Source organism: Budorcas taxicolor, chromosome 21 (genome assembly GCF_023091745.1).
Source record: "Budorcas taxicolor isolate Tak-1 chromosome 21, Takin1.1, whole genome shotgun sequence".
In the NCBI taxonomy this organism is placed as follows: domain Eukaryota; kingdom Metazoa; phylum Chordata; class Mammalia; order Artiodactyla; family Bovidae; genus Budorcas; species Budorcas taxicolor.
In genome coordinates this window covers 37056038-37066051 of record NC_068930.1, presented here as the reverse complement: position 1 = coordinate 37066051, position 10014 = coordinate 37056038, and positions in this window count along the sequence as shown.

Here is a 10014-nt window from a genome sequence, read left to right as displayed (position 1 = left end):
ATAGCAAACACCCTCTTCCAACAACACAAGAGAAGACTCTACACATGGAGATCACCAGACGGACAACACTGAAATCAGATTGATTATATTCTTTGCAGCCAAAGATGGAGAAGCTCTATACAGTCAGCAAAAACAAGACTGGGAGCTGACGGTGGCTCAGATCATGAACTCCTTATTGCCAAATTCAGACTGAAATTGAAGAAAGTAGGGAAAACCACTAGACCATTCAGGTATGACCTAAATCAAATCCCTTATGATTATACAGTGGAAGTAAGAAATAGATTTAAGGGACTAGATCTGATAGATAGAGTGCCTGATGAACTATGGAATGAGGTTCGTGACATTGTACAGGAGACAGGGATCAAGACCATCCCCATGGAAAAGAAATGCAAAAAAAGCAAAATGGCTGTCTGAGGAGGCCTTACAAATAGCTGTGAAAAGAAGAGAAGCAAAAAGCAAAGGAGAAAAGGAAAGATATAAGCATCTGAATGCAGAGTTCCAAAGACTAGCAAGGAGAGATAAGAAAGCCTTCCTCAGCAATCAATGCAAAGAAATAGAGCAAAATAACAGAATGGGAAAGACTAGAGATCTCGTCAAGAAAATTAGAGATACCAAGGGAACATTTCATGCAAAGATGGGCTCAATAAAGGACAGAAATGGTATGGACCTAACAGAAGCAGAAGATATTAAGAAGAGGTGGCAAGAATACACAGAAGAACTGTACAAAAAAGATCTTCATGACCAAGACAATCACGATGGTGTGATCACTCACCTCGAGCCAGACATCCTGGAATGTGAAGTCAAGTGGGCCTTGGAAAGCATAACTATGAACAAAGCTAGTGGAGGTGATGGAATTCCAGTTGAGCTATTTCAAATCCTGAAAGATGATGCTGTGAAAGTGCTACACTCAATATGCCAGCAAATTTGGAAAACTCAGCAGTGGCCACAGGACTGGAAAAGGTCAGTTCTCATTCCAATCCCAAAGAAAGGCAATGTCAAAGAATGCTCAAACTACTGCACAATTGCACTCATCTCACATGCTAGTAAAGTAACGCTCAAAATTCTCCAAGCCAGGCTTCAGCAATACATGAACTGTGAACTTCCAGATGTTCAAGCTGGTTTTAGAAAAGGCAGAGGAACCAGAGATCAAATTGTCAACATCCGCTGGATCATCGAAAAAGCAAGAGAGTTCCAGAAAAACATCTACTTCTGCTTTATTGACTATGCCAAAGCCTTTGACTGTGTGGATCACAACAAACTGGAAAAGTCTGAAAGAGATGGGAATACCAGACCACCCGACCTGCCTCTTGAGAAACCTATATGCAGGTCAGGAAGCAACAGTTAGAACTGGACATGGAACAACAGATTGGTTCCAAATAGGAAAAGGAGTATGTCAAGGCTGTATATTGTCACCCTGCTTATTTAACTTACATTCAGAGTACATCATGAGAAACGCTGGGCTGGAAGAAGCACAAGCTGGAATCAAGATTGCCGGGAGAAATATCAATAACCTCAGATATGCAGATGACACCACCCTTATGGCAGAAAATGAAGAGGAACTAAAAAGCCTCTTGATGAAAGTGAAAGAGGAGAGTGAAAAAGTTGGCTTAAAGCTCAACATTCAGAAAACTAAGATCATGGCATCTGGTCCCACCACTTCATGGGAAATGGATGGGGAAACAGTGGAAACAGTGTCAGACTTTATTTTGCTGGGCTCCAAAATCACTGCAAATGGTGATTACAACCATGAAATTAAAAGATGCTTGCTCCTTGGAAGGAAAGTTATGACCAACGTAGACAGCATATTCAAAAGCAGAGACATTACTTTGCCGACTAAGGTCTGTCTAGTCAAGGCTACGGTTTTTCCAGTGGTCATGTATGGATGTGAGAGTTGGACTGTGAAAGAAAGCTGAGTGCTGAAGAATTGATGCTTTTGAGCTGTGGTGTTGGAGAAGACTCTTGAGAGTCCCTTGGACTGCAAGGAGATCCAACCAGTCCACTCTAAAGGAGATCAGTCCTGGGTGTTCATTGGAAGGACTGATGCTAAAGCTGAAACTCCAATACTCTGGCCACCTCATGTGGCCATTGGAAAAGACTCTGATGCTGGGAGGGATTGGGGGCAGGAGGAGAAGGGGACGACAGAGGATGAGATGGCTGGATGGCATCACCGACTCGATGGACATGAGTTTGGGTGAACTCTGGGAGTTGGTGATGGATAGGGAGGCCTATTGTGCTGTGATTCATGGGGTCGCAAAGAGTTGGACACGACTGAGTGACTGAACTGAACTGAGAGTCTATGTTGCGTCTATACCTGATACCCATTGTCTAGAGTTTACCCAACAGTCTGAATTGTAATTATTTGCTTATTTGTCTGTTCTCCCCCACTAGACCATGAGTTCCTTGAAGGCACCATGAGTTCCTTGAGGGCACCATGAGTTCCTTGAGGGCACCATGAGTTCCTTGAGGGTTCCTTAATGTCTTATTCATTGCTCTCCCTTCAGAACCTGGCATAATATATAGTTCAGAGAAGCGGGTACTCAACCAAAGTTTGCTAGAAGAATGGACCCATCCTTTTTTGCAAACAAGATCCATGCGTTCATGCTCAGTTGCTTCAGTTGAGTCAGACTCTTTGTGAACCTATGGACTGAAGCCCATCAGGCTCCTCTGTCCATGGGATTCTCCAGGCAAGTATACTGGAGTGGGTTGCCATGCCCTCCTCCAGGGGATCTTCCCTACCCTGGGAATGAAATTGCGTTTACTGCATCTTCTGCTTTGCAGGCGAGTTCTTTACCACTGAGTCACCAGGGAAGCCCTAAACAAGGTCCATTTCCTGTCAAAGAGTACCACATAGGTTTGGTTATCTTGGATACTTAATTGCTCATGGGAAAATATTCAATACAGGTGCAAGGTACCAACTAGTTACTTTACTCTCACTCTCTTTGACTTACCTGTGTTAGTGGGGAGGCCAGAGAAGAATGGATAAGGCCCATAGATAAAACTTTATTTGAGCCACTTTCAACTTCCTACCTTTTAAAAACTTTTGTTAAAGTTCCTAATGAGAAGCAGAACTGACAGATTTGAGTTCCATCTTTTATTTCCCAGACTGACTGCAGAGAAAACCTGAAGGGCAAAAACAAGAGGGAGAGATAGAAGACTTGAAAGATTGCCAACCCACTGGGAGAGAGGAATGGAGGAAAGTTTGCTAAAACTGTTAATGGTCTGTGCAAAGTCCCAGCCAGAAGAGCTCTCTAGGTATCAAAATTTGCCTCTTCCGGTTCCACATTTTCCCTGAAGATGGGAAGTATGCTCCTGGGCTGGGTCCAAAAGTGAGGCCTACCTCCCAGTTTCCAAGGCTGCCTCTGGGGTCATTTTTCTGCCTCATCAAAGCAGATTTTAAAAAATCAACTTTTCAAAATACTCACCATCTCATGAAATGGATGTGAGAAACAAATATACGCATCCTACTTTTGGGGACTCTGTCCCTTCCCTCAGATATTTGCTGCCTGAGGCCATTCTTTCATTATTATTGGACTATAGTTGATTTATAATGTTGTGTTAGTTTCAGGTGTAAAGCAAAGTGAATCAGTTATACATATACATATATCCATTCTTTTTAGATTCTTTTCCAGTATAGGCCATTACAGAGTATTGTATAGAGTTTCCTGTGCTACAGTAGGTCAGGAGTCCCCAGTCTTTTTGTGGAAAGGGACTGGTGTTTTGGAAGACAGTTTTTCCATGGACTAGGGGTGGGGGAGATAGTTTCAGCTTTACCCACTGCTCACCTCCTGTCGTGGAACCTGGCTCTTAACAGGCCACGGACTGGTACCAACCAGTCCGTGGCCTGGGGGTTGGGGGCCCCTGCAGCAGTAGGTCCTGATTAATTATCTATTTTATATATAGTAGTGTATATATGTCAATCCCAACCTCTCAATGTACCTTTCCTCTACCCTCACCCCCTGGTAACCATAAATTTATTTTCTACATCTGTAACTCTATTTGTGTTTTGTAGATAAGTTCATTTGTGTTCCTTTTTTTAGATTCCACCTGTAAGTAATATCAAATGATATTTGTCTTTTTCTGTCTGACTTGCTTCACTCAGCCTGGCAATCTCTAGGTACATCCATGTTGCTGCAAATGGTATTATTTCATTTTTTCAGGCTGAGTAATATTCCATTGTATATACGTGCCACATCTTTATCCGTTACTCTGTCAGTGGACATTTAGGTTGCTCCCATGTCCTGGCTATTGTAAATAGCACTGCAGTGAACACTGGGGCACATGTATCTTTTTGAATTATGGTTTTCTCTCTATATATGTCTAGGAGTAGGATTTCAGGACCATATGGTAGCTCTATTTTTAAGTCTTTAGGTTTGTCTTTTTTCCCCTTGTTTAATCTTTTTTTTAATTGCAGTATAGTAGTATAGTTGCTTTACAATATTGTGTTAGTTTTTGCTCTACAGCAAAGTGGATTAGCAACACACATACATATATCCCCTCTTTTGCAGATTCTTTTCTCATTTAGGTCATCACAAAGCATTGAGTAGAGTTCCCTATGTTATACAGTAGGTTCTCATTAGTTATCTATTTTATACATAGCATCAATAGTATATGTTAGTCAGTCCAAATCTCCCAATTCACCCTATCCACCCTTTCTCCCTTGCTATCAGTATGTTTGTTCTCCATGTCTCTCTATTTCTGCTTTGTAAATAAGATCATCTATACCATTTTTTTCAGATTCCACATGTATTTATATATGGTATTTGTTTTTCTCTTTCTGACTTGTTTCACTGTGTTTGACAGTCTCTATAAATGACCTAAATTCCATTCCTTTTTATGGCTGAGTAATATTCCATTATATACATGTACCACATCTTTATTCATTCCTCTGTGATAGACTTTTATGTTGTTTCCACGTCCTGACTATTGGAAATAGTGCTGCAATGTACATTGGGGTCCATGTGTCTTTTTTAAAAGATTTATTGTTATTTTTTTTGTTGTTGCACTGGATCTTTGTTGCTGCAGGCAGCCTTTTCTTAGTTGCAGAAGAGGGGCTACTCTTCACTGTAGCACACAAGCTTCTCATTGCTGTGGCTTCTTTTGATGTGGAGCACGGGCTCTAAGGTTTTTGAGCTTCAGTACTTTCAGCAGTTGGGCTCAGTAGTTGCAGCTCCCAGGCTCCAGAGCACAGTCAGTAGTTGTTCCAGGACATGTGGGATCTTCCTGGTCCAGGGATCAAACCCATGTCCCCTGGATTGGCAGGTGGATTCTTAACCAGCGGACCACCAGGGAAGTCCAACATATATTTTTAAGCAAGCATGATCTTTTGTTTTATGCCCTCAGATATGTAGGGCAGGAAAGATTGATAAGCTTTGAGCTTTTAGCCATCATATGACTGGTTGCTTTGGTAAGATGAGCTGATTTTTGAGTCCCACTTTGTCTTGCGCTTTTGTTATTATACTCAATCTTTACATCAAAAGAAGAACTAGATTAATTTTTAAATTCTGTTTCCCCCTCCAAGTACTGAGAAGTTTGATCTTGGGCCCTGATTGATTGTGACTTACCTCCTGCTCCATCTTCCCCGAGAGTATCTGCTATCTAATAACAAGGCAGAGGCGAGGTGTAGAGGGGCCTGGGAGTGCTGGGAAGCTGGCAGTAATGAAGGTGTATTAAGAACAGCCTCAGCAAGAATATACAGTGGAGAAAATACAGTCTCATCAATCAGCAGTGCTGGGAAAACTGGACAACTCCGTGGGAACAAATGAATTAGAACACTCCCTAACACCATGCGCAAAAATAAGCTCAGTTCAGTTCAGTCACTCAGTCATGTGAGTGGACCAGTGACCCCATAGACTGTAGCATGCCAGCTTCCCTGTCCTTCACCAACTCCCGGAGCTTGCTCAAACTCACGTGCATTGAGTCAGTGATGCCATTCAACCATTTCAATAAACTCAAAATGGATTAAAGTCCTAAATGTAAGGCCAGATACTATAAAAATCTTAAAGGAAAACATTGGCAGAACACTTTCTTTTTTGATCCACCTCCTTGAGTAATAAAAATAAAAATAAACAAATGGGACCTAATTAAATTAAAAAACTTTTACACAGCAAAGGAAACCATCAACAACACAAAGAGAAAACCCTCAAAACAGGAGAAAATATTTGCAAATGAAGCAACTGACAAGGGATTAATCTGTAAAATATACAAACAGCTCTTGCAGCTCAATATCAAAAAAATGAACAACTCAATTTAAAAAAATGGGTGGAAGATCTACATAGACATTTCTCCAAAGACATACAGATGGCTAAAAAGCATGTAAGGTGTTACCTGAAACCCATCAGAATGGCCATCATCAAAAAATCTACAAACAATAAATGCTGGAAAAAGTGCAGAAAAGGAAACACTCCTATACTGTTGGTGGGAATATAAACTGGTCCAGCCACTATGGAGGTTCCTTCAACAACTAAAAATAGAACTACTATCATGTGACCCAGCAATCCCACTACTGGGCATATACCCAGAGAAAATCATAATTCAAAAAGACACATTTGGGCTTCCCCGGTGGTCCAGTGGTTAAGAATCCACCTGCCAATGCAGGGGACATTCGATCCCTGGTCCAGGGAGATCCCCCATGCCACGGAGCAACTATGCCTGTGCGCCACAAATACTGACTTGTGCTCTAGAGCCTGGGAGCTGCAACTACTGAGCCCACGCTCTGCAACAAGAGAAGCCACCACAGTGAGAAGCCTGTATCACAATGAAGAGTAACCCCTGATCACAGCTAGAGAAAGCCCAAGTGCAACAGTGAAGACTCAGTGCAGCCTAAAATAAATTAAATATATATATAACTGAAAGTGAAAGCCACTCAGTCGTGTCTGACTGTTTGTGACCCCACGGACTGTACAGTCCATGGAACTGAATAATGGAGTGGGTAGCTGTTCCCTCCTCCAGGGGATCTTCCCAACCCAAGGATCGAATCCAGGTCTCCCACATTGCAGGTGGATTCTTTACCAGCTGAGCCACAAGGGACGCCCAAGAATACTGGAGTGGGTAGCCTCTTCCTTCTCTAGTGGATCTTCCTGACCCAGGAATTGAATTGGGGTCTCCTACATTGCAGGTGGATTCTTTACCAGCTGAGCTTTTTATTGATTTCTCTGTTAGAAAGGAAGTCTGTAACTGGGAAGGTCATTTCTTTCCCTCCTCCAAGGTATGCAATGTGAAGTTTCCGTGGCTGTCCTTTTTTTGGCCACACCACGTGCAAGTGCAGGATCTGTTTCCCCCACTAGGGATCAATGAACTTGCACCCTCTGCAGTAGAAGGACTTAAACACTGGACTGCCCAGGATGTCCCCTTTTATGGCTCTCCTTTTAATCACATTCACAAATTAAATATAGTTCTTATTCTTAGAAGTCGGTAGCATATCCAACCACCTGTTAGAAGCCTACACACCTCCTCTCAATCTTCTCTCCGGGGTCACTCCCCGGGGCAGGAGAGAGGGGAGGGGTTCCTCTCCAGACTGCATTCTCATTCCAGCTCATCATTTCATTCACTCAGCAAACATTTATTGGTGCAAGTACCAGTCATATTGCCAGGCACCAGGCACTAAAAGATGAATAAAACCAAGTCCCTGACCTCAAAGTGCTTACCATCTAATAGAGGAAGTCTGTCATAAATAATTCAGCCTTGCCCAAAGAGAGGCTGGCCTTTGCCCTTGGTTCCTGGGAAGTAACCTCTAAGCCCTTGGAATGTCGTGACTAACAATAATGTCTTTGTTTGCATGGTATCTTTTGCCTCACCAGATAATCCAGCAATGTGACATGTTATCAGCCAGACCTCAGGAGCGGCTGGAGAATGAGGTCGGCCAACCAGGTCTGTATGACCAAGTTCAACAACAAACTTCGGACACCAAGGTACAGGTGAGATTCTCTGGCTGGCAATATTCCATGAGTTGTGTCACACAATTACTAGGAAATTTAAAGCTGTCCATGATGCTAATGGGACTTAAATGTTTCATTTCTCTGTGATAAACTGTAACTGGGAGTAAAACAGTTTTCAGTGAGTGTGCTGAGTCCTTCTGGTAAATTACCAAATCAAAGTACAGTCTTGGAGACTATCCTAACTTTGGGAAATAGATATGTAATGGAATGGGGAAGGCACAAAGATGAAAATGGCTAATTGCACCTGCAGAGGTAATGTTCCAAAGAGGTATCTGTCTATTCAACATGTGGATAGGTAGGGACTTCCCTGGTGGTCCAGTGGCTAAGACTTCATGTTCCCAACACAAGAGGCCTGAGTTTGATCCCTGGTCAGGGAACTAGACCCCACATGCCACAACTAAAAGTTTGCATGCTACAACTCAAAAGATCCCGTGTGCTACAACTAAGACCTGGAGCAGCCAAAAACACAGATGGGTAGGTATATTCATCAAGTAGATGAAATCAGAGCGAGGAGGGCTGGTTTGGGGGTGGGAAGAAGTATGAAAGAAGTGTTTATACTAAACCATAAAGCAGCATGGCTAGAAAGGAGGCAGTAAAAGCGGCAAGGTATCCATGAGACGAGACAGATGTACCAAGGCCAGGTCATGAAGAAACTTGCACAGCAGGCCAAGGAGCTTTACGTGTACCTTGTAGGCCGTGGGAAGTCCTTGAAGTAACATGATCAGATTTGCATTTTTACAAAGGGTCACTCTGCCAGTTGTTGCGACAGAGACAGATTAGAGCTGAAGGGGAGGTGGGGAAGACTGGTGTCAGGAAAACCAGGTGAGAGACGCTGGCAGTGCTGCAGCGGAGAAATGATGAAGACTTGAATTAAGGCCTGACTACTGATGTGTCAATCTCCCACTCATTTCAAACTCGGCTTGTCTCAAACTGAGCTCATTATCCTTCTGCCCCAGAGTCCCTCCCAGTCATGTTCTTCCTGAGATGCTTGTCCTAGTTAATAGCATTTAGGCACCCAAGTTAGGAACTTAAGAATCACTCTGATGATTCCTGTCCATTTCTTTTTTTTTTCTTAATGTCTTTATGCATAATTTATGGCAAGACAATTACTCAGTCCTCCTTTTTCACAGATTTGGTATTTGTAAATTTGCCTACTTGCCAAAACTGGAAACCTCCCAAATCAATACTTCACATTTTTTACATTCATTCACATTTTGTTGTTGTTCAGCCCCTCGGTCATGTTCGACTCTTTTGCGACCCCATGGACTATAGCACACCAGGCTCCTCTGTCCATGCCATTTCCCAGGCAAGAATACTGGAGTGGGTTGCCATTTCCTCCTCCTCCTGTCCATTTCTTTCATTTCACAGCTAGCGAGTCACCATGTCCTTAAGTCCCACCTCTCTCTCCTTCCATTTCCTCTACAATCTAAATTTGGAGTTAACATTAAAATAACGAGTATGCAATCACAGAAACCAACAACACAACTGTCTTTGAAATGAGTGGCAGGGGGTGATTTCATAATTCAGAAATATGACCAGGAGACACATTCTATTCAGTGACTGATAAATCATACTGGCTCACTGAAAAATATGAGGGCATATCCCTGAGAAACATCCTTCAAGGTACCATTTAACAGTATCAAATTGTACATGGTGACATTTGGCTATGGTCTTTGATTCATGCATCTGTCCCCAGAGAGCATTCTTTGAGGGAAGTAGTCCTTCTAGACCTTATTATTTTTGGGCAGAGCCTGGTCAAGTCTCTACTGATACTGGCATGCACAGCTCCTGAAATGATACAGTTGGCTGCTGAAAGCACAAACTAGAGCATCCAGAAGATCATTAAACAGAGACTAAACCTCTAAGCAGCCTACAACATGCTTTTTGGCAAGGGGAACACGATGTTCCTATTACAGAATTGACCTAAATTCAGGAAACAGCTTACTGATGTAGGCATGCTTAAATCTGCGGCCAGCTGGGTCATTATTGGGTAGGGAAGGGGGTTTCTTCCTTCTCCAATTTTACAGTGTCAGCCTGAGTGGCCCTCTAAGAGCCCAACACTGAGGCTAGTTCCAATGGG